The sequence below is a fragment of the Rattus norvegicus genome, chromosome 16 (genome assembly GCF_036323735.1).
Source record: "Rattus norvegicus strain BN/NHsdMcwi chromosome 16, GRCr8, whole genome shotgun sequence".
In the NCBI taxonomy this organism is placed as follows: domain Eukaryota; kingdom Metazoa; phylum Chordata; class Mammalia; order Rodentia; family Muridae; genus Rattus; species Rattus norvegicus.
In genome coordinates this window covers 71,943,765-71,967,190 of record NC_086034.1, presented here as the reverse complement: position 1 = coordinate 71,967,190, position 23,426 = coordinate 71,943,765, and the positions used below count along the sequence as shown (strand labels likewise).

The 23,426-nt window shown below is 45.0% G+C and overlaps 1 protein-coding gene across 10 annotated transcripts in view; it reads right to left on the bottom strand.

The window, feature by feature from the left end:
- LOC120097505 (uncharacterized) overlaps window positions 1–23,426 on the bottom strand; it is a 98,254-nt gene that overhangs the window by 65,173 nt on the left and 9,655 nt on the right. For 5 of the 10 annotated variants that reach the window (XM_063275887.1, XM_063275894.1, XM_063275885.1 and 2 more), the window contains exons 2-3: window positions 14,894–15,055; window positions 1,188–1,293 (exon numbers count right to left, since the gene is read on the bottom strand). The gene's annotated coding sequence lies outside the window, so the exon portion shown is untranslated. Of the gene's footprint in view, window positions 1–1,187; window positions 1,294–10,368; window positions 10,443–14,893; window positions 15,056–23,426 lie in introns of all 10 variants that reach the window. The other 5 variants (XM_063275891.1, XM_063275893.1, XM_063275892.1 and 2 more) reach the window with 3 other exon arrangements.

The window sequence follows — 23,426 nt, the reverse complement described above, 5'->3', positions numbered from 1 at the left end:
AGGAAGTAGAATGCAATGCGGTGGTTTGGATGAGAATGGCCCCACAGGCTTGTATGTTTGAATATTTGGTCCCCAACTCATGGAATTCTTTGAGAAGGGTTAGGAGGTATTTGGCCTTGTTAGAGGAGGTTGGGTCACTGGAGTTAGGCTTTGGGATTCCAAAAGACTCATGCCATGCTCAATACTCCCTCTCTGTTCCCTGGTTTTTATTCAAGAAATAAGCTCCCAGCTGTCCTGTCACCATGCTTTTGCTCCTCCATTGTGGACTCTAACCTTCTGAAACTGTAAGCTCAACCAAACACTTTCTTTTTTTTTTTTTTCTTTTCTTTTTTTTCCAGAGCTGGGGACCGAACCCAGGGCCTTGCGGTTGCTAGGCAAGCGCTCTACCACTGAGCTAAATCCCCAACCCCCCAAACACTTTCTTTTATACATTATCTTCATCATGGGGTTTTGTCACACCAACAGAGCTGTTCAGAATGTCTTGGTTATGATTTCACTTCCATCCCTGTCTCTTGCTCTAAGATTCAGGCTGAACTACAGACAGACATGGGCTATGTAGCACAAGGGTGCGAAAGGAAAGGATACTGAACAATATTAATGACATAGATGAGAAAAATGATCTGGGGCAGAGAGAAAGTATTTTAGAGAAAAAAAAAACACTACCATTCAAGAAAATTTTTCCTTACTCCCAAGATCTCCCCACTTTCAGAAGCAGAGAAAATTCCACAGAATAGATAGCATTCTATAGAATAGACATAGTCTTCAGACTATCTCACACATGGTCTATAACATATAGCTTTGTCTGTGGCAAATAGTATAATCTACAACATACAAGGCATAGCATTTTCCATAGTAAACAGCATTGTTGAAAGCATGAAGCACATGCATTCTACATAAATCCCAGGGTGCAGACTGTATAGTCATAGTAAGTACTACAGAATATAGTATGAACAAAAGCATGTAGTATATATGACATATGTAGCTCACTGTGTAGAATATAGCATATATAGAATATGCATAACATGCTTATAGAATGACCTCTTAAACTATGGGTCATGACTCTACATGGGAGTCTTACAAATGGATGTAGAGGTCATGCAACATTTAGCTACAGCAAAAGGTTTCAGAATGTACAGTGACCAGAGGTTAATTTAAATCAAGCATGTAATGAAATCTGGCATGCTCACCCAGGCTTCATTGTGTGCTTCACTACAGCCTCGGCTTAGAGTGAATTCTTGCTTCTTGTGATTTCTCTCACTGTGGCATCAATGTCGGAGTTATTTTTGTAGCATCCTTAGGATGAGGTAGGGGAAGAGAAGACAGCAGTAAGCAGAATGGGGAGGCTGAGGCAGTCACAGAGGCTGTGTTTGTCTTTGCCCAGAGAGAGACGAGATACACCAAGGCTATTGGAAGAAAGGACCCTCAAAGCACCACATCCAGGAAGGCAGAACTTCTATCTGAAGCCACAAGCCCTAACCTGCCGCACATACACAAGGCCTGAATCTCAAATGTCCTCTGGAGTCCTCTCCCAACTACACAGGCAATTTATTTGCTTTTTATTTATTTAAAAATATTTTTAATTATATATATTTTATATATAATATAATATATTTTATATATAATATATAATATATTTTGTATACAATATAATATATTTTATATAATATAATATAATATATATTTTATATGTAATATAATATATAATTTTTTTTCATTTTATATATATATTCACCCACCCAATTCTCTTTTTCTCTCTTTAGAAGAAGAAAACAAGAAACACATACAGAGAGAGAGAGAGAGAGAGAGCAAAATACACAAGCAAAACACTAATAAGACCAAAGAACAAGGAGAAGAATGAGTAAAGGAGGAGGAGAAGGAGGAAGAGGAGGAGGAAGAAGAGGAGGAGGAAGAAGAGGAGGAGGAGGAGGAGGAGGAAGAGGAGGAGGAAGAGGAGGAGGAAGAGGAGGAGGGGGAGGAAGAAGAGGAGGAAGAAGAAGAGGAGGAGGAAGAGGGAGGAGGAAGAGGAGGAGGAAGAAGAGGAGGAAGAAGAGGAGGAGGAAGAGGAGGAAGAGGAAGAGGGGGAGGAAGAAGAGGAGGAAGAAGAGGAGGGGGAAGAGGAGGAGGAAGAGGAAGAGGGGGAGGAAGAAGAGGAGGAAGAAGAGGAGGGGGAAGAGGAGGAGGAAGAGAAAGAGGGGGGAGGAAGAGGAGGAGGAAGAAGAGGAGGGGGAAGAGGAGGAGGAAGAGGAAGAGGGGGAGGAAGAAGAGGAGGAAGAAGAGGAGGGGGAAGAGGAGGAGGAAGAGAAAGAGGGGGGAGGAAGAGGAGGAGGAAGAAGAGGAGGGGGAAGAGGAGGAGGAAGAGGAAGAGGGGGGAGGAAGAGGAGGAGGAAGAAGAGGAGGAAGAAGAGGAGGGGGAAGAGGAGGGGGAAGAGGAGGAGGAAGAGGAAGAGGGGGGAGGAAGAGGAGGAGGAAGAAGAGGAGGAAGAAAAGGAGGAGGAAGAGGAGAAGGAGGAAGAGGAAGAGGGAGAGGAAGAGGAGGATGAAGAAGAGGAGGCGGAAATGAGAAGATGGTAGTGGTAGGGGAAGGAGGAAGGGAGGGGGAAGAGAAAGAAGGAGAAAGAGAGGGAGATGGAGGGAAGAGGAGGAGAAAGAGAAGAAGGGGAGCAGACAGAGAAGAGACGAGGAGGAGGAAATGCCTAAACAAAGCAAAGTAAACCAAAAGTCTACAAAAATTCCATTGAGTTGTTTTTTTTTTTTTTTTTTTTTTTTGTCAGCAGATATCAATTGCAGATAGTTTCTTGGGTTAGGATCTAATGTATACTACCCCATCCATGCACTGGGACCCTACCTGGCTTAAATCTGTGCATGCTGCCACAGGGTTGACCATTTGGTATTGAGTAACCAAATGTTGTGTTCTTTTCTGGAGAAGACCACTTATCTCACTCCTTCACTGCCTGTAGTTCTTGTCTGGGATTGAGGCCTCATCAGTTTTCCCTATTCCAGGTTAGCATATCTATTAGTTTTGTCCTTGTTCAAGACATGTTTAGGCAACTGAGATGTGGAATACCAATGTTTGTTCTGATTTTGTAGTGGCAGAATAAAAACCCTTAATGGTCTCTCATTCCCACCAGCATCTAGAAGGAGGTGGGGTCCCTAGATGCTTGGGTGGGGGTGAGGGTTTTAACTGGAGAACACGTGGATTTTGAGGAGGTCCTGTATAGCACACAAGGTACTATTCAGAATGCATGCAGATTAAAAAAGAAAACAAATTATGTGTCCCTATCTTTTCCTATTCAACATTTCAGGAAGAAGCCTAACAGGAGTTGATAAAGAGGAATTGGGAAAAAAAAATCTTTTGTAGAAGTCACTTGTAGGAACAAAGCAGCAAAGGATTCCTAATTACATTGTGATATATCCAAATCAGTGCCTCATTCAGTCATCATCAGAGAGTTCTTGTAGTAGGTGGGAGCTGACTCAGAGACCCACAACTGGACAATGGTGGTGGGGGAGGGAGAGAGAGAGAGAGAAAGAGATAGAGAGAGGAGAGAGAGAGAGAGAGAGAGAGAGAGAGAGAGAGAGAGAGAGAGAGAGAGAGATAGATTCTGGACTGCTCAATCCCAAATGAGATGTATCCATCAAATCCCTCTCCTCAGAATGCAGGGATTAGGCAGAACAAAGAAGTGGAAAGATTGTTCGGTAATGAATGACTCGAAGGAAATGGTGTCTTGCAGACACATCTGGACTGATGGACATATGAATTCACAGAGACAGTTGGTGAGTCACTCATGCTCTTTATGTATCTTTGTTCTACTGGCGCCCTATCTGGGATAAATAGGTGTTTTTGTGTGTCCTTCAAAACGGGTTTCTTGATAATCAGGCACTGGGCAAAAAGGTTTAACAAGTATTTATTGGTTCTCTGAATCTATGCTACATGAGACACCTCCACAAGGAAATAACGCCCCTAGCCCTTAAGTCAGCAAAGGGTCGAGCTAGACTGAAATCTCTCCCTCCAGAATGCAATAAGAACCACCCTGAGCAGCGTGGAGAGTCAAATCACAATAATAATTGAATAAACTGTCAGGAGCAATTTCCACAGCATTTACCGGACACCTGAGAAAACCCTGTTGAGATTGTGTAAATGAAGACAACCTTTTCTTGAGAGCAATGTGGCAGTATTGATCAAAATTCTAGATGCACAAATGCTGTGTGCCACAAGTTTCATTTACATAAATGTATCCAAATATATGAGGATGGCCTGTAGAGCTCCATTTATAGGAGAAAAGGCTGAAACCCACCCAAGTGTCCATCGACAGAGAACAAGTTAAATCAACTGGTCCATCCTGAAATTAACATATTAGCATTGTCATATGTTAAGAGAAGAGCTAAGACATGAATACAGGACCTTACATGAATACAGGACCATAAGTGATTCCTTCATGAAAACCAGAGTTACAACAGCATGGGCATAGGCTGAGCCTGTTTCTATCTACAAGCCTTTTGCATTTAACACAGATAGCATATCCACCATGGAAAAGTCTAGAAGACACACATATTAACAACAGCTGCTGCTAATGAGGAAGTATGGACCAGAAGTGGGGTTCTGAAATATCTGGGCCGCCTCATACAGACCATGTTAAGTGCAGAGATTTTGTGGAATTAGCGCAGGTCATTCCATTCTTTTTCTTTTCAGCAAGTACTGAGATAAAGTATTTAAGAGGAAAACGATGCATTTTTTTTTTAACCTCATAGTTTCGAAAGTTTTAAGTCTATGAGGCAAGAAGGGGCACACAGCAAAGAAGGAATGATGGAGTGGAGAGATTTACCTCAGGGCAGTGTGAAGAAGAGAGAACAAAAGGGGCTAGGAGTCCCATGGGTCCCATGGCCATACTCACTATAATCCACTTTCTTTCTCTAGGGCCCACACCTCCTAGGGTTTCTACCACTTTCTAATAATCTTGTTGAATTATTAACTTATCTGCAAATTAATGGACAGATTAGTTCAAAACCTTCAAGATATAGTCACTTATCCATGAAGGATCACCAGATTTTCGTGAGGACTCAGGCTTCATGCCTATCAGGCCTTTGTTACCAGAGCTGAGGCCCCTGAAAGTAGGAAAGTCACAGTGGACAGTGGCACTTCAATCCAAACCTGCTTCCTGTACCCGGTACACGTTGCAGCTTCTCCTAGAGCCTAGATTGCCTCCTTAGTAAAGTGTGTGTTGTCCCAGCACCCACCTCTGGGAGGGCGCATCAGAGGAGGGTGGGGACTCTTCTTGAAATCATCTTGAGGATGGAAAAAGGGAAAGGAAACTGAAGCCATGTGGAGCTGACCCTCAATGAGGACAGTCCCCCCACTCAAGCCTAACCTGGTCTCCCACCCCTCAACCCCACCTCTACCCTCACCTGTGTTAACCTTGTAAAGTGCTAGAAACTTCTAAGTTCTCCTAAACTCTCCAAAGAACACTACTGGCCTCCTGGGGCTGGAGAACTAGGGTTCTATGGCCAGAGAAAATGGCGGTCTTGTCAAGTGGCCTCTAACAATAAGCCTTCTGTGTCCATTTCTAAATCCCCAAGTAAATATTGGTTCATTGGTCTGCTGATGAAAATCACTGATGGGAAGGCTGATGGCTGCCTAGAGAGCCAGGCCATAGAAACAGCAGCATGCTTCTTGATGAGCCTCCTGGGATCCTAAACTTAGCCCTTCCCTCAAGCCCTCTTTCCCTTCTCCTCTCCCACTTCCCTACCACCATCTCCCCACATCCAACCCTCCCTACTCTTCAGAAATTCACTCCCTCAAGAATACTCCTGGGCTGGGGGAAATAATCATTAGCTTAATAGGCTGCTGTAATTACATAAAGCATGGTGCTCGTAATAAGAACACAGACGTTTTAGCAAAGAAAACCAACTCTGACTTTTAACTCTGCTGCTTACTAGCTAAGTTATCCTGGGTCCGAGAGCCTCAGTGTCACTGCTAGGGTCTCTATCACTGCGATAAAACACCATGACCAGAGCAACTTGAGGAGGAGAGGGTTCATTCCTCTTACAATTCCGTAGCACCGTTCACCACTGAAGAAAGTCAGACAGTAACTCAAACAGGGCAGCAAGCTGGAAGACAGAGCTAATGCCAGGGGCCGTGGAGGGGTGCTGCTAACTGACTTGCTCCTCAGTTCTTGGTCAGCCTGCTTTCTTATGGAACCTAGAACTACCAGCCCAGGGACGCACCACCCACAATGGGCTGGGCCCTCCCACATTGATCACTAATGAAGAAAATGCCTCACACCTGGATCTTACAGAGGAATTTTTCTCCATTGTGATTCTCTCTTCTCAAATGAAGGAAATGAGGCTCCACTGGGTGCTAAGTCATTTCTCCCAAGTCTTTCAACTGATGCAGGAGACTCTTGAAATTTTCTGACACCGAGAGCCCAATGTTCTCCCGATGTGTGTGTGTGTGTGTGTGTGTGTGTGTGTGTGTGTGTGTGTGTGTGTGTGTAGGTGTGTAGGGAATATTGTGTGTCAAAGGGTCCCTATTGTCTGGCTCCAGGGCATGCAAAATCAAGTTCACGGTTCTTTGCCAGATTCGCCATCACTGTTCACACTGGTATCACCAAAAGGAATGAATGGGCTTTGAGTACAACACCAGACATGTCTGGAGCTGAGGAGCAAGGCCAAATCAAAGATGAAATGCAGAATGATAAGACATGTTGGGCCAGAGGGGTTCAGGAGTTGGCTGACTGGTGCCAACTGTGCCTCTAAGGCTAAGGCTGCTGTCTTAGTTAGGGTTTTACTGCTGTGAACAGACACCATGACCAAGGCAAGTCCTATAAAGGACAACATTTAATCGGGGCTGGCTTACAGGTTCAGAGGTTCAGTCCATTATCATCAAGGCAGGAGGGAGCATGACAGCATCCATACAGGCATGGTGCAGGAGGAGCTGAGAGTTCTACATCTTCATCTGAAGACTGCTAGAAGAATACCAACCTAGGCAGCTAGGAGAAGGGTCTTAAAGCCCACGCCCACAGTGACACACCTACTCTAGCAAGGCTACACCTCCAAATAGTGCCACTCCCTGGGTCAAGCATATACAAAACATCACAGCTGACTTCAATCCTCCCTTAAAAGTCCCCAAATCTCCCTGGCTTCTCAGCTGGTGCTTCAAGCAACCTGTAATACTTGTTGAGCGTTTATTCAGGGTGTGAGGCATGGAGAACAAGCAGAATGAGTACTGTGTGTTCTCCTCTATGCATTGTTACCTGTCCTCGTGACTGGGTTTTCTCTGAGAAAAGAAAAGCAAGGAAAGGAACCCTATGACCCTTCTTTGTTGGGAGAGAAGATACCAATGTATAGAGGTGGGATACACGTTCACTGCATGCAGATAAGTTGTCATTTTTATAATACTTTAAATATTTCTCAAGAGAGAAACCGTATCTTCTACAAACTTCATAAACCACCCCACCCCACCCCAGTCCTGGGAACAATTGTTGTACACGTGGTAGCTACTTAATGTTATTACTTGACTTGGACAACATGTATGATCAAAAGAAGATACCAGGTATGATGGCTTACAACTGTAATCTGAGGCAAAAGGGTCATTGCAAGTTCAAGGCCAACCTCCGTTACATTGTGAGATCCAGGCCAGCCTAAACTGAACTACAAACCTTGTCCTTGCAGAGAGAGGGAGAAGGACCATTATTGTGCATTGTATTGTATGAATGTAAACCAGCATAACTCTGTAGAAAACTATATGGAGGGTCCACTAAGAATTAAGAACAGAACTACCATAGGACGTGGCAGTTGCCCTGCGGAGTATACATCCAATGGAAAGGAAATCGGTGCGTCAAAGAAACACCTGTACCTCTAGGTTTACTGCAGTGCCGTCCACAATAATCAAGAACTAGGAACCTCCAGCATGTTCATCAAGAGACGAATAGATAAAGAAAATGTGCTGTGTGTATACAATAGGATATTACTAGACTATAAAAATATTCTGTCACTCGATGACTTAGCTGGAAGTGGAGATCATTATGTTAAATAAAACAAGCAGAGCGCTGAATGGTCTCACGTGTGCAGTCTAAAGGATTTGCCTCACAGAAGTTGGCTTTGGAGACTAAATGGGGAATGTTCGATCAATGGGAAGTTACAAAGGAGTTAGCTGCCCCGGGGTGCTATTGCACAGCAAGTCACTTTTCTGGTTTTTTTGTTTGGTTGGCTTTGTTTTCTTTTGGCTGTGTGTGTGTGTGTGTGTGTGTGTGTGTGTGTGTGTGTGTGTGTGTGTGTGTGAAGGCGCGCTTTGTTTTTAGAAACAAGAGCTCATGTAGCCAAGGCTGGCCTTGACCTGATCTTCCAGCCTTCATCTCCCAAGTGTGGACGACCATGCCAGGCTTCCAAGCAGGCTACTGCAGATGACGGTGCACTGCACATTTCAAACAGCTAGCAGAAAATGTTTTACAGGTTTTGGCATAAAGAAATAATGAGTGCATTTGGTTTGATTTTTTCAATCAGACGACTACAACACACATATACTACCATATACTACATGTGTGCTAGCAATCCTGTTATCTTATTAAAATACTTTTGTTTATGTGTTAGTTAATCCTTAAAAAAGAATAATTTAATAACACCAGCAGCATCCACTTCTACAGCAGCCTGGCAGTACTAGTGGACAACACATGCAGAACAGAGAAGAAGCTATTGTTGTAAGCATTCAACTGTGTAGTCAGAAGTCTGCTGAAGTTCATACCCCACAGTGTTGGCCACCATCTTGATCTCTTTAATAACTATTAGGAGGGGGCAAGATGTTCAAATGTTCACATGTATAGTCTTAGCCAAAATCTGAGAAGAGCCACTAACAATTTATTTTCAACAGAAGTTATCTGGTGGCAGAGATGCAAGTCTGCATATAAAGAGTTTTTAAAATCTGGCTAAGACCAGAGCTCCTTGTCTAGTTGTCGATCTCCCTGCATGGAGCTTCCAGACCCTGGTCCTGTTAACAGGGCTTGAACTATCTATCACTGAACTTCAACTGTGGGCCATGAGAACTTCCTAGTCACTCAGGGTGCCTCTCTATACACAGAATCTTTGAGATTAAAAAACCAAACAATCTGCCCACAAAAGGAATGTAGGGACAAGGTGAACACAGCCTTACCCATTCCTTTCTTCTTACAAATAGTGTCTAAGAGTCAAGAGTTGGTGCAGAAGCCATGGAGGGGTGCTGCTTCCTGGCTTGCTCAGCCTGCTTTCCTATAGAACCCAGAACCATAATGCACAATGGGCTAAGTCCTCCTACATCAATCACTAATAAAGAAATGTCCCGTAGGCTTTTCTACAGGTGATCTTAGGGAGGCATTTTCTTAACTGAGGCCCCCTCCTCTCTGATGACAGTGTCCTTGGAGGCAAACATCAGTATCATTTTGGGGGAGCAGTGAGGAATGTGAGCAGAACCCCACAGCAAGGTCAACAAGATGGCTAAGCTGACCTCATGGGCAACAAGAAAGCAGATTTGTCTCATGCTCGGCCCTACCTGTGAGCAGCAAGCCAGGAAAAGTCACTGGTGAGCTTTTAAGAGAATCGCCCAGACCGTAGGAAGCATCTGCCTGCTAAAAGGCTGCACAGCGCCCTATCTGCATTTGGAGCCTTCGATCAGGCCCAAGAACCACACACATCCACAAGGAAAGAGCCAGCAACAGAGCTCCATCTCTGTTGGGCTCTTCCTCCAGTTCAGACATGGTGCCTTCTGCCTCCTATGTTCCTACCAAGAACCCTGCCCTGGCCAAAGGAACCATGTGTACCCCGACTCCTTCTGGGACTCCCTCTGTCCTAGATGACAGTTTAAAAGGGATTTATCACGAAGGTTGTCTCATTAAATCCTCCGGAGTCCTGGGAGAGACTGGCTTGGAGAAAGAGACGCAGTGGATGTTCATGGAGTTGAGCATCTGGTTCTGAGTTCAGCACCTTACTTAAGCCCAGTACAAAGAGAGCCTGGGGGGTGGAGGGGGGTTGGAGAGGTAACTCAGTGGTTAAGAGAACTATCTGCTCTTCCAGAGGTCCCCAGTTCAATTCCCAGCAACCACACAGTGGTTCACAACCATCTATACTGGGATCTGATGCCCTCTTCTGGCATGGAGGTGTACTCATACATAAATAAATAAATCTTTTTTAAAAAAAAAATTAAGAGAGAGAGTGTCCTGGCTGTTTTACTTCTCTGTGTGCCTATGTAATACAGGGATTGGGGCACCACTCCCAGGATTAGGTGGCTTAATAAACACAGTGCCCGTCACATGGTGTTTTTAAAACATGCTCTGGTTCCATCTTTCTGTTGCTACCATTGTTTGTGCGAGACATCGTCTGTATGGCCTAAACTGGCCTTAAACCTACCAATTCCCCCACCTCTGTCTCCTCCATGCTGAGATGACAGGTCGGTACCACCACCTCAGCATCCAGTGGGATTTCTTTAAAAAAAAAAAAAAAGATCTCAAGATCAGAAGGTAGAAATGCCAATGGCGTGAAGGATGCTGACCATGGCACTGGGCGTGGCCAAGCTTCACGCTTTTTCCTTTTAAACTTCCTCTCTCATTTGCCAAGGCTGCCCCAAGTCGGTTTCCCATACACAATCATTTGACCTACAAAAGAAGAAGAAGGAGGAGGAGGAGGAGGAGGAGGAGGAGGAGGAGGAGGAGGAGGAAGAGGAAGAGGGGGAGGAGGAGGAGGAAGAAAGAAAGAAAGAAAGAAAGAAAGAAAGAAAGAAAGAAAGAAAGAAGGAAAGAAAGAAAGAAAGAAAAGACAAGAAAAGAAATTATGCCATTTGTGGGAGCACAATTGAAATGAGGATCATCGGGATCATCATGTTAAACAGCATAAGCTAGACTCAGAAAAATGAATATTGTATGTGTTCTCTCATATTTGAAACCTAGATTCTTTTGAAAGACATGAATGTAGCTGCCCTGTTTAGAGTAGGGAAGCAGGAGATGATTATGATCACAGTACATTGAATACATGTGTGAAAATGTCATGATGAAATCCACTATTTCTACAAATAATATATCCTAATGGTTTTCAAGGAAGAAAAATAAGATTAATAAATGTAAACATATAGGGACATAGAATCTGGGTAATTCTCACTGACCAGATGACAAGTGGGGGTTGGGGGGCACTGCAAGGAGACAGGGAGGTTAGAAAGCCTCTCTGTGAAGAGATTCCTCCGAGGAGCAACAGGGTCCCCTGTCCTCCTGCAGATGAGAAATCCACTTTCCCTAAGCCCAGATGTTCTTGAAAATGTGGACCAGTGCTAATTGTAGAAAGGCAAGTGCTGTAGACAGGCAGTAACTAAGGAGACCCTGGTGCATGGTGTACTCTCTCTCTGTCTCTGTCTCTCTGGTTCTGCCTTTCTCCTTTTCTATTTCCCTTAGGTATCTATCTCTTTCCTTGCCTCACCATGCTCTCTTTTAGTCCTTTACCTCCCCTGCCTCTTCTATATAGCTCTCCCTTATTCCCTGTTTTCCCATCTTTCTGTCTCACTCATTACCTTTCTTTGTCTCTGTATCCATCTCTTTGTTTCTATCTCTCTGTTTCTATCTCTTCTCTCTCTCTCTCTCTCTCTCTCTCTTTCTCTCTCTTTCACACACACACACACACACACACACACACACGCAAATACTTTATAGTGTTTCACACACACACATACACACTTAAACATTCTATAGTCTTTCCCTTTGAAAGCCCAGCCGCCTCCCACAGCACAGCCCACAGGCTTTTGTGCCCACAACAACTGTACCCCTCAGTCTTATTACTTCAGCAACACTGAGCTATTTGCAGTTCCCCAAACCCACCACTGTGACAAACGTCTTTGTGGTTTTGTCCCTGCTACCCCACCACCACTACCACCACCATCATCATCACCACCACCACCACCACCATCACCACCACCACCACCACCATCACCACCACCACCACCACCACATTACTGCCAATAACATAAGGACCTCCATGATCTTCTCAGACATTTGTTCTGCTGCCTTCCCTCTCTCTTCACATCCCTAGAATACTCCACCACCTCTGAGGATTCTGCTCAAAATGCCCTCCTCTGGGTGGACCTTGCTCATCTTGCTCAGGTGTCTATGTCTCCCTCCATAACAGCCTCTAGGGCCAAGTTTTCCAAAGCCTGGTTCAGACACAGTACTTTGTGGGCCTAAGTATACTTAGAGAAAGACGATGAGATAACGTGTTCACAAATGGAACTAGCCTTAGAAAATCCGAGACCTAGGGTCATTACTATTAGAACATTGACAATAGTCTATCCCAGCATTCATTATGGCTCTCCTCTGTCTATGACCTTGGTCTTTCTATGCTCAGTATCTAATCACAGGATCCAGCATATTTGACCCACAGAATTGACTGGTTAGTTAAATGGTTGCTTTATGTCTTGTCTCTGTTTGATCATTATTTCTACTAGGTGCAGGTAGTGCTGATCACGCCGGATTGTGTTTAGGAAGTAGCTGGAGAAATACAGAGGGTAGAAGGAAGAAGGGAGGGGAGGAAGGAGGTGGGGAATACGTTCAATTCTCATTCTCTGCTCCACATACGACAGCAGTTCCATAAAATCACACGTCCTAGTCACTTCAGTCAGCTTGACCTGTGTAGGTACATTCTAGAATGTTTGCACAAAAACAATGAAATTGCCTAATGGAGCCATTTCTCAGGAAGCACTCCCATCGTTAAGCAACGTATGACTGTATTCTAAGAAGGCCATAATACCTTCCCTGTATGTACATGCGTCACAGGCTTGGGCTAAGATAGACCATTGTGGTATTGTACTGCATGCAAATGAGACACTGTAGACAATGCCAAGAGTCTGACGTGCAGTGGCTGCCATTCCTTGATCAGGGTACAGTGTCTCAGTAACCAGAAAGGAGGCGAAAAGGAATGTGACAAGGCAGACACACCCAGAGACAGCTGGACCACTTCTGACCTAAATGCCAGAAAAACCAAAGGCCTCTCTGACACCCCACTTGTGTTATCCCGGGGCCCATTAAAGGTTTGAAAAGAAGGTTCTGGAAGAACCCCTGCTCGTGTTCCTTTTAATTAAGCACATATAGAAAAGGAGCAGCCCTGGGTTTTGTCTGTCGTACTTTTGTTCCTGGGTCTGTTTGTACTTACTCAGAAATTATATAATTAAAAAAAATATTAAGTAAACGTGCACATCAGCCTGTCAAATTGCCTGGGAAGCCTCCGCTTGGGAAGCACAGCGACAGCCCCTTTATTTCTCTTACTTGTTTTTAAGCACAAAATATGTCACACCTGGAAGTAATTAGCATAATTTTACTAATTTATAGCTAATTACACAATTACTTTCCTATGAAAGGTTCTGGAAAGACACTTGAAGTAAGTTTCACCAAATCTAGTGGCACAAAATTGCTTGAAAACATTCTGCTGGCTTCAAACATTTCGCAGGGGTGTGTGTGTGTGTGTGTGTGTGTGTGTGTGTGTGTGTGTGTGTGTGTGTGTGTGTGTGGTGGGGGGGAAGCCCAATAAAGTAATTCCTTCCCATTTCAGAGTGTTCAAATATGACAGGGATATAATTTCTCTGGGAACTTATGAAGAAGAATGCCTGAATGTCCTGCTATCCCAGCCTAATTAAAGACCACACCGGGGAAGAGCTCCAGAGGAAAGTGGTATCGAGGTAGTCTCAGGACAGTCCCCAACAGCCACTGCTTTTCCACTGTACAGCCTCGGAGATTCTAACATGGCGAACGTGTCTAGTTCTGCTATGGAGAAAGACGTGTGATGGTGACAGCAGAGCCAATGGGGCCAAATAGCCCTCCAAGAGCTCAACATCCTATGAACTATTTACTTATTTAAATGTGTGTGTGTGTGTGTGTGTGTGTGTGTGTGCCTGATCATATGAAAGTGCATCATGTGTGTGCAGGAGCCCACAGGAGTTAGGCATAGAGTCTCCTGGAATCAGAGTTTCAGACAGCTATGAATGTGGGTACTGGAAAATCGAACCCAGGTCTTCTACAAGGCAAGTATGTGCTCTTTTTTTTTTTTCGGAGCTGGGGACCGAACCCAGGGCCTTGCGCTTCCTAGGTAAAGGCTCTACCACTGAGCTAAATCCCCAGCCCCAAGTATGTGCTCTTAACTGCTGGGCTATCTCTTCGGCCATGAGAATTGCATTATTTTGAAGTTAATATAATTACATTTCTCCCTCTCCTCTCTCCATATATGCCATATGATCCCTCCCATATATCCCTCCCTACTCTCTTTCAAATCCACAGTCTCCTTTTTCACAAATTATTGCATATGTATGTATGTATGAATGAATTTATGTATGTATGTATGTATGTATGTATGTATGTATGTATGTATGTGTGTATGGATGGATGTGTGTATGTATGTGTGTATGTATGGATGGATGAATGTGTGTATGTATGTAGGTATGTATGTATAAATGAATGAATTTCTGTATATATGGATGTATGTATGGATGAATGTATGTGTGTATGTATGTATGTGTGTATATATGTATGTATGTATGTATGTGTGTGTATGAATGTGTATATGCATATTCATATATTCCCAAATAGAATCTGGTGAACTTCTTTACTAACAGACACAAAAGCCACTGCCACTGGATATATTCAGCTAACTTTTTAACTGTTATTTAATAGTGGGAGGTCAGCAAACAACTTCATGAGTCAGCTCTCTCCTTCCACCTTTATGTGAAACTCAAGCTTTCATCACCGAGAACCAAATGCCTTAGCCCACTGAGCCATCTCCCCATCCATGAACTAACATCCTAAAGGCTTCTCTCGGTACCTTGTCCTCAATGGGAAATTTTACTAAAGGAATAGTTCACAGGGTCCCTAGTCATAGCCCAAGCACAGGAGGGGAAATGTCAACCAACCTGCTATTACTCATTGAACACTCGCTTAGGCGAATAAGAGATGAAAACAATCCCTGTAGTCAGGAAACTGATGGAAGCCACACACAGGAAGCAGGCAGCTTTGGGTGGCATCAGTCCAGAGGCAAGTGACATCCAGCTACATAGCACGGGCTCCAGGAACTGCTGAGATAGGAAGAGGGAGGCCAGAGTCAAGGGAACATGATGGAGTCAGTCCTGCCCCTATATGACATGTGGAGGAGGGGGGCTGTCTGGTTTACTTTTCTATTGCTGTGAAGAGACTCCATGATAAAGACACGTTATAAAAGAATGCATTTAAGTGGGGTGGGGGTGGGGGTGGGGGCTTGCTTCCAGTTTCAGAGAGTGAATCTACTAACCATCACGGCAGGGAGCAGAGTGGCAGGCCGCTAGGTGTGGTACTGGAGCTGAGGCTGAGAGTTTTACATAATAATCACAAAGGTAGAAGGTGGACGGTGGGAGATTTGGAAATCTCAAAGCCTACCCCCAGTGACGCACCTTCTCCAACAAGGTCATACTTCCTAATCCTTCCCAAGTAGGTCCTTCCACCAACTAGGGACCAAGCATTCACAGATTTGAGCCTACAGCAGTCATTCCTATTAAAGCCACCACAGAAGCCACACAGTTTTATGAAAATAGGAATGTTTGGTCAGTAACATGGATCATGTGGGAGAATAAAGGATGATGAAGAAGAAGAAGGAGAAAAAGGAGGAGGAGGGGGAGGAGGAGGAGGGGGAGGAGGAGGAGGGGGAGGGGGAGGAGGAGGAGGGGGAGGAGGAGGTAGAGGAGGGGGAGGAGGAGGAAGGGGAGGAGGAGAAGGAGAGGGAGGAAGCAAGATCTCCTAACCATCATCTGAACCCTGGAGAGCCCTCCTAGAACCCTGAATTCTGGCCTGTGTCTGCCTGGCTAATGTTTGCCAATCTCCATTAGAAGGGAAGGAAACGGGTTGGGGATTTAGCTCAGTGGTAGAGCGCTTGCCTAGTAAGCGCAAGGCCCTGGGTTCGGTGGTCCCCAGCTCCGAAAAAAAAGAAAAGGAAAAAAAAAAAAAAAGAAGGGAAGGAAACAAGGCCAGTAGAATTGGTTGGGACAGCAGAAAAGCATGAAGTTTCAGTATGTATTCACACAGAGGTAACAGGACCCCAGCAAGGAACCCCAGTTGACTCTAAGGGGTTAAAATTACGTGTTTCTATGACTTGTAGCCTTATCTGAAGTCATAAAGACAATATCATGAGTAGCTTCACTATCTACTTGTGGTATTAATATTTCAGTGTAAGCAAAAACTTTCCGAACAGAACTCCAACAGCATGGGGGCCGGCCCCAAGAATCGATGGATGAAATGACATAAAATTAAAAGTCAGTTGCACAGCAAAAGAAGCTATCATCGGGGCACACAGACAGCGTACAGAACGGGAGAAAACCCTTACCAGCTACAGACTGGGAGGTTGTATCCTGAATTCACAAGGAACCGTGAAAATTAAATGCCGAGGAGGTAAAAGTGCCAGTCAACAAGTGGGCTGATGAGATGAACAGGCCGCTTTCAGAAGAAGAAGCACAAACGGCCAGTAACTAATCACCTCCCAGCTGAGAGGAACATGCAAATTAAAGCTACTTTGAGATAACCCCTCACCCCAGTCAGAAGAGCGGACAGCAAGAATGATAATAGCAAAATTGGGGAGGATGTGGAGGAAAAGGAGCCCCCATTCACTGCCAGTGGGGGTGCAAATAAATAAAGCTATTATGGAAATCAATACAGAGGTCCCTCAAAACCACACAAGTAAGACTACCATGGGACCCACCATCCATCTCAGGACGCACACACTGAGGGCCCCATGCCCTAGAGTAGTGATTCATGTACATCCATGTTTATAGTGGCTCTATTTGCTATCAGTGAATAGTTAAATAAATATTCCATAAGTCAGGCACGATGGCACACGCCTTTAATCCCAGCACTCAGGAGGCAGAGGCAGGTGAGTCTCTGAGTTCGAGACCAGCCTGGTCTATAGAACAAGTCTCAGGATAGCTAGGGTTATACAGAGAAACCCCATCTCCAAGAAAAATACACACACACACACACACACACACACACACACACACACACAAACACACACACACGCACACATACAATGGAACATTACTCAGCTATAAAAAAAATGAAATCATGAAATTTGCAAGAAAATGGATGAACCTGAAAAATACAATATTAAGCAAGGTGACTACATATTCTCACATATACCCTAGTCTATAAAATGTATAACATGTATGTATATATATGTATATATATATAACATGATAATAGATGTATATATATGTATGTATATAGGTAGGTACGTAGGTATGAATATATATGTATATAGGTGTTATATATGTATGCATGCATGTGTGTATGTATGCATGTATGTAGATATATATGTATGCATGTATGTATATATGTATGCATGTAGGTATGCATATATGTATGTAGGTGTTATATATGTATGCATGTATATAGGTGTGTATGTATGCATGTATGTAGTAATGTATATATGTATGGATGTATGTATATGACATATACATGTGTAAGGTAGGTGTATCTAACATTCAGGGAGGAAACCAAGAAAGAGCAATGTTGACAAGGAAGGATAGGATTCAGGCAAAAGGGCACGTGAGCCACTAAACACGAAATAAAGCTTTTGTTCTGTCATAGATTTTTTTTTCTCTATTTCATTATAGATATGTGGATCCAACTTTTTGAGTATTGATGCAGAAAGAACTATTTTCACTTCCTTGTAAGAACCCAACACCCTTTCTTCCTTTGATGGTGCTGGTCAAAGCTGGCTTCTTTGTCATCCATTGGCCATCAGTGCATAGAACTTAGAAGAAATCAGTGCACATCTGTGTGTCACACTGACCCACTTAGGAAAAGCAGGTTTTGTTTTGTGTGTTTCGGGAGGCCGGTTTTACAACTTGAAATGTCCCCTTGTTTATGTCTACATTAAATCGTTCTATTATATGCTATTTTAGTGCTATTGTGTATATGAAATAAAGTATGGTTCTTCAAGTTTTAAACATTTTTTTTAATTTTTTGTTTTAGAGGTGATCAAGAAAAACTGCCTAAAACATTGCCTGTGGGAAATGATGCGTGTGCTGATGTACAATAAAGCAGAGAAGATCGCTGCTCTAGGAAGCCTCACTCCATTCCTAGAAGGGTAAACCTACTCTTCCAAATAGTTCTGTCAGCCTCCGCTTTTCAGGGCAAATCACTCCTTCCCACTAACCTCCTCAGCACCTGAACTCACCAGGCCGTCTGTCCGAGGAGTGCCTAAATTAAAATACACTCCTTTGAAAACCAGTCTTGCCTCTGCCTGCCCCTCAAGTGTGACTTGTCCAGGAACAGTGAGACCCAGGAATACCTTTCTGCCCCATGTCTCCCAGCCCAGCATGTAGCAACAACAGACACAAAAGAACTCTCTAAAAGAGAACCTGAGAGGCTCCTTCAGAGCCCTACTGATACAGATGAGGATGCTTGCAGCTAACCATTGGACTGAGCATGGGGACCCCCAGTGGAGGACTTAGAGGAAAGACTGAAGGAGCTGAAGGGATTTGCAACCGCATAGGAAGAAAATCAACCAACCAAACCCCACCAGAGTTCCCAGGGACTAAATCACCAACCAAAGAGTACATATCATGAGACCCATGGCTCCAGCTGCATGTAGCAGAGGACAGCATTGCCTGGCATCAGTAGAAGGAGAAGCTCTTGGTCCTGTGAAGGCTCCATTTCCCCAATGTAGGGGAATGCCAGGGCGTTGAGGTGGGAGTGGGTGGGTTTACCCTGAGATGCCAGGGTCCCTATGTAGGTGGGAGGGAGACACCCCAGTTTCTGTCAGGCTCCACCTCAAGGCTACTGAGAGGGAAAAAAATAATATCTTCTGCCTCCCCTGGGGGAGGAATGTTAATAGCTTACACTTGGCATATTTCTTTGCACATTTTCAAATTACTTCCACAGCTACCATTAGTGACCTTTACAGAAACCCAGAGAGGCAGGTAGAGGAAGTCATCAATGGCCGTTCCACACAGACTTTCACATTCAGCCAACAGGTGGGTACAGCACACATGCTGTGCATGACATAAGGGCCCAAGGAAGGAAGGGCCGTGCCCTCACCTTCCTCAATCTCCAGAAGGAGAAATAAACAGCAAGGCAGTTAGCTCCCTAATGAGGGCTAACAGTTTGAAAAAGAGGTAGTTTCTCTCATGAGAGGGAAACGCCTTAGTCTTTGTGCTCCGGCCACTCCTGTTCAGGGGTACCAGGTGCAGGTTGAGCATGAGCTGGTCACAGGAAGGACAGCGGATGGAAAGTGAAGCCCACAGAGGCTCAATGACCTGGCATCAAACCTCACTCAACCCTCCAATTTACAAGGCAGAGATTGGAGCATGGAAGGATATGGTAGGGTTACATACACACAATGCACATGTGACTACACACACGTATGTACACACACACACACACACACACACACACACACACACACACCACAGTCTGGAAACTCAGAGGCAAGCAGGCAGGCAGGCAGAACTAGAGTACCTTCAGGACAAAGAAGAGAGCTGCACCGGCTCAGTACTCACACCCCAGCAGTCATGATGGATTTGGAAGGAGGCGGGGTGGAGAAGCAGCCCTGACGACGCACCCAGCCCCTCCCAGGATTGTGTTCCAGGCTCGCCCACCTCTGTGAACCATGCTTGTTATCTTGTGAGATGTGATGAGACTAGTCTAATATTTCAGAGACAGCAGGTAGCTTCAGCAGAAGCAATCAAGGAGGCTTCGATTGCTTGCACAGGACAGTTTGGACACAAGGACCATGCACCGTCCTGGGATAGCCTTCAAACCACCATGTCCACTTTCTTCTTCCTGCTGCAGAAATCTGAATCCAACTCATGCTCCAAATATCTCTGACCTAGAAACCGCTCTTGACCCTCGGCGAAAACAAACCCCTGTGATCCCTCCGTGACTTTATGACTGCACAGACATCTTTTCCTCCTGCACTGTTCTGACGACAGTTGTAGAATGGATTTGTGTTAACTACACGGCATGGGTAAGAAGCTGTGCTTTTGGTTCATGGCACACTTACTTCCTCGGTGCATTTGGGCATTCAGCATATTGTACATGCATTTGTCTCCTCCCTACTCAAAGTCCATGAGCAGACTATTTAAAAAGAAAAATCCCCATTTCAGAGTTAGGGAAACCGAGGCCAAAGGCTCCCTTCGAGGAAAGTCCTGAAACCATTCAAACCTCTCACTCAGAATGAGTATTCTTAGTGTGACTGGGTAGTCTCCTGGCTTCTGCATCCATGCACTAAGATTCCAGCTATGGGGGAGGAGTGCTTCCAGCAAGAAGGCATCTTCGCCACCCCAGCAATGAACGTGGTAGAACGCTCCTGGGGGTGCAGAGGGGTGCAGGACCTACAAGCAAGTAGGACCACAGTAGTGATGTCTGACCAGCACTGTCGTGTAGGACAACAGGTGGTCATGGTTGACGCCAAGCAGGAGTCACTCAAGATTCCAGAGCCAGGCCTCTAAAACTGTGGTATCTCTCCAGAAAACCATTTGGCTAAAAGGTCCTCCCTGGGAAAGCTTGGTAAAAGAGACTTTTGGTGACATTAACTTCACCAGGATATGGTCCCCAGTGGGAAACATTAGTTTCTGACCCCACCTGCCTTATTTTCATACAAGTGCACGTAGATGAATATGAAATCACAAAGCTTGACCTTGTACCTAAACTTTGACACCTAGGGAAAGATCCTGTTCCTTCCTTCAGACCTCTGTCCTCCCTCTGACAGACGGTGGTAATGACAGCTGGGGCTTCCAGCTCCGGAATTCCATGACTGCGGGTCACCAAAGATGGTGTTTCCCTCCGATGCAAGCTTAGTAGTGGTTGTCAGGGAGGCGAGAGGGAAAGACACGGGCAGACATGGAAGTCTGCAGAACCAGATGGACAGAGACAGCTTGAAATAGGGGAAGCTACCTAGCCAGAGACAGAAAGAACAGTCTGGCAGTGTGCAGAAAAAAAGGAAAAAAAAAATGAAAGCCCCTGTTGTATGCAGGCTTGTGCCAGTATTGCTTGAAACAAATAGTGACAGATTGCTAACATGTTACAGTGAAAATTACCAACAAGATGAGGCTTTTGCACCATACCCAGCACCTCTTGTTATCCCATTAACAAAACTGAAGAGACCAAATTGCTAATAGGAGAAAACGTTCGTGTTGTATTCTATCACACCTCTCCTGCCCGGAGAACACAATCTGAGGAGAAGCCAGAAGGCACCTAGGAATGTTCCCCAAGGACCAGTTTCCCTCGGAATCAGGGAAAACCCTAGCCTGCCCCACCCTCTTCTGCGACATCAAGAACACCTGCACGTACCACCAGCACCGGCACGTCAACCACCCAGGGATCTGCGCACACTCACTACTCAGCTGACAGGGGAGAACTGTCAGTCACACCACAGGACCCGAGCCAGCAGCCTTCGCAAAGAACACGAGGTGCGTTGACATGGCCCCATGCAGGGAGGGAATGTGCGAGCACGTCGATTGGACCGTGGTGTGTTTCTGAACATATAGAGTGGTTTCCCCATCTGTTCCCAGAACAAGCAACGCAGGAGAGCCCACGGTGCCTTACATTTTTACCACCCCATCTGGCTGCTGCCCACTATAGTTTGGCCATAGAACGCCTCCATCCTAATTCAATCAACCCGAGAACCCAAGCTGTCATAGGTGTCCAGGGAGGAGGTGTCAGAAACAGGACACATCTGGTCCAGGCATTTCAGGAAGATCTTTCTTCCTTGGGTTGTGGATGGATTTCCTGCTCAATCAGCCAAGGCCCAGAAAGCAACATTAGGAGCTTGTTCCCCTCACTCAGGAGAAGCCTCTGGTTGCCCAAAACTCTTAATGTTTGTTCCAAGTTTTCCCCCTGGGGTAATCACTGCCTACCCCAAACCTGCTGCTACCAGCCCAGAGAGTGGGACCAGCTGTGGGCTGTGTGCCCTGCTAGTCACTCAGAAAAGCAATTGGCCAAAGAATGTACTGAGTAATTGAATGGTAAGGGCTTTTGTAGACCAAGAAGCAGGGACCTGTCTTTGTTTAAAAAAAAAAAAAAGAAAGAAAGAAAGAAAGAAGGAAAGAAAAAGAAAAAAAATTCTTTACAAAGTACCCAAGTGCTGGGTGTCAGACAGGACAAGTTTTTTAATCATGTTAAAATGATTTATTTAAACGTCAAGCCGTGTCACCTCACTTCCTTTCATTTTTCAAACTGTTTGTGTTTTTTCTGGATGATAAATTTATCTTCAGACAGCCTCAATATGACTAATTAACTTTGAAATATAAGAACCAGATGTGTGAGTTGGAGAGCTTTCTGAACTAATGCCAGACGGGCGGGTGGGTTTTTTTTCCTCCTTCTTAGTCTTCTTCTTCCCCGCCTTCCTCCTCCCCCTCCCCCCACTCTTCCCCTGGCCAGCCGACATGACTAAGCAGAGATACACAGCAGAGATGGAGCTCAAGGCTCCAGCTAACACAGTACCCTCTCTTTTCCTGTCTCCTGTTTGGCCTCCTAAAACCAGTTGCCTGTAGTGAAAGTGGTCTGACCTGCCAGGCAGACTGCCTTTGAGGAGAGCTTTAGAAAATTCCCCTACTGTAACCATTGACCCAGTGTAGATCAGGACAGAATGCGTCCACCACACCAAAGCTACTGGCCCTGTGCTGTGGCACACACCAATGTCTTTCAAAGAAAGTCATCCCAGAGTTCCTGGGATGATTGCTCCTGCGGACTTCCTGTGGCTGATGAAAAATTGGTGCCATCATGAGAGAGGGGAGAGTGGATTCGGGAGGGGACATGCGGGTGAGCATTTCGGGACTGCATGCTGGAGCAAAGGCTGCTGGGACTTGGAACCCACAGAGGGGTGTGTGTGTGTGTATGTATGTATGTATGTGTGTGTATCTGTGTCTGTGTGTGTCTTTCTGTGTATGAGTGTGTCTGTGTGTGTCTATGTGTGTGTTTGTGTGTGTGTATATGTGTGTCTGTGTGTGTATGTGTATGTGTATGTCTGTGTGTGTGTCTGTGTGTGTGTCTGTGTATGTGTGTGTCTGTGTGTGTATGTGTATGTGTATGTCTGTGTGTGTGTCTGTGTGTGTATGTGTGTCTGTGTATGTCTGTGTGTGTCTGTGTCTGTGTGTGTCTGTGTGTGTGTTTGTGTGTGTGTCTGTGTGTGTCTATGTGTGTGTTTGTGTGTGTGTGTGTGTGTGGTGTGTGTCTGTGTCTGTGTGTGTGTCTATGTGTCTGTGTGTGTGTGTGTGTGTGTGTGTGTGTGTGTTTATGTCACTAACCCACACTGGGACATTAGCCCAAAAGAAAAATCACTTTTCCAGGACTCAAGGATCTTAGTGACAGAGGCCGGAGTGAACAGTATAAGGTCTATGCCTTGGTTCCCCCTACATAACTACTCCACAGGACCCATTAGATCTCTCCATCTACAGAAGTAGGTTGAGGTTATGTGAG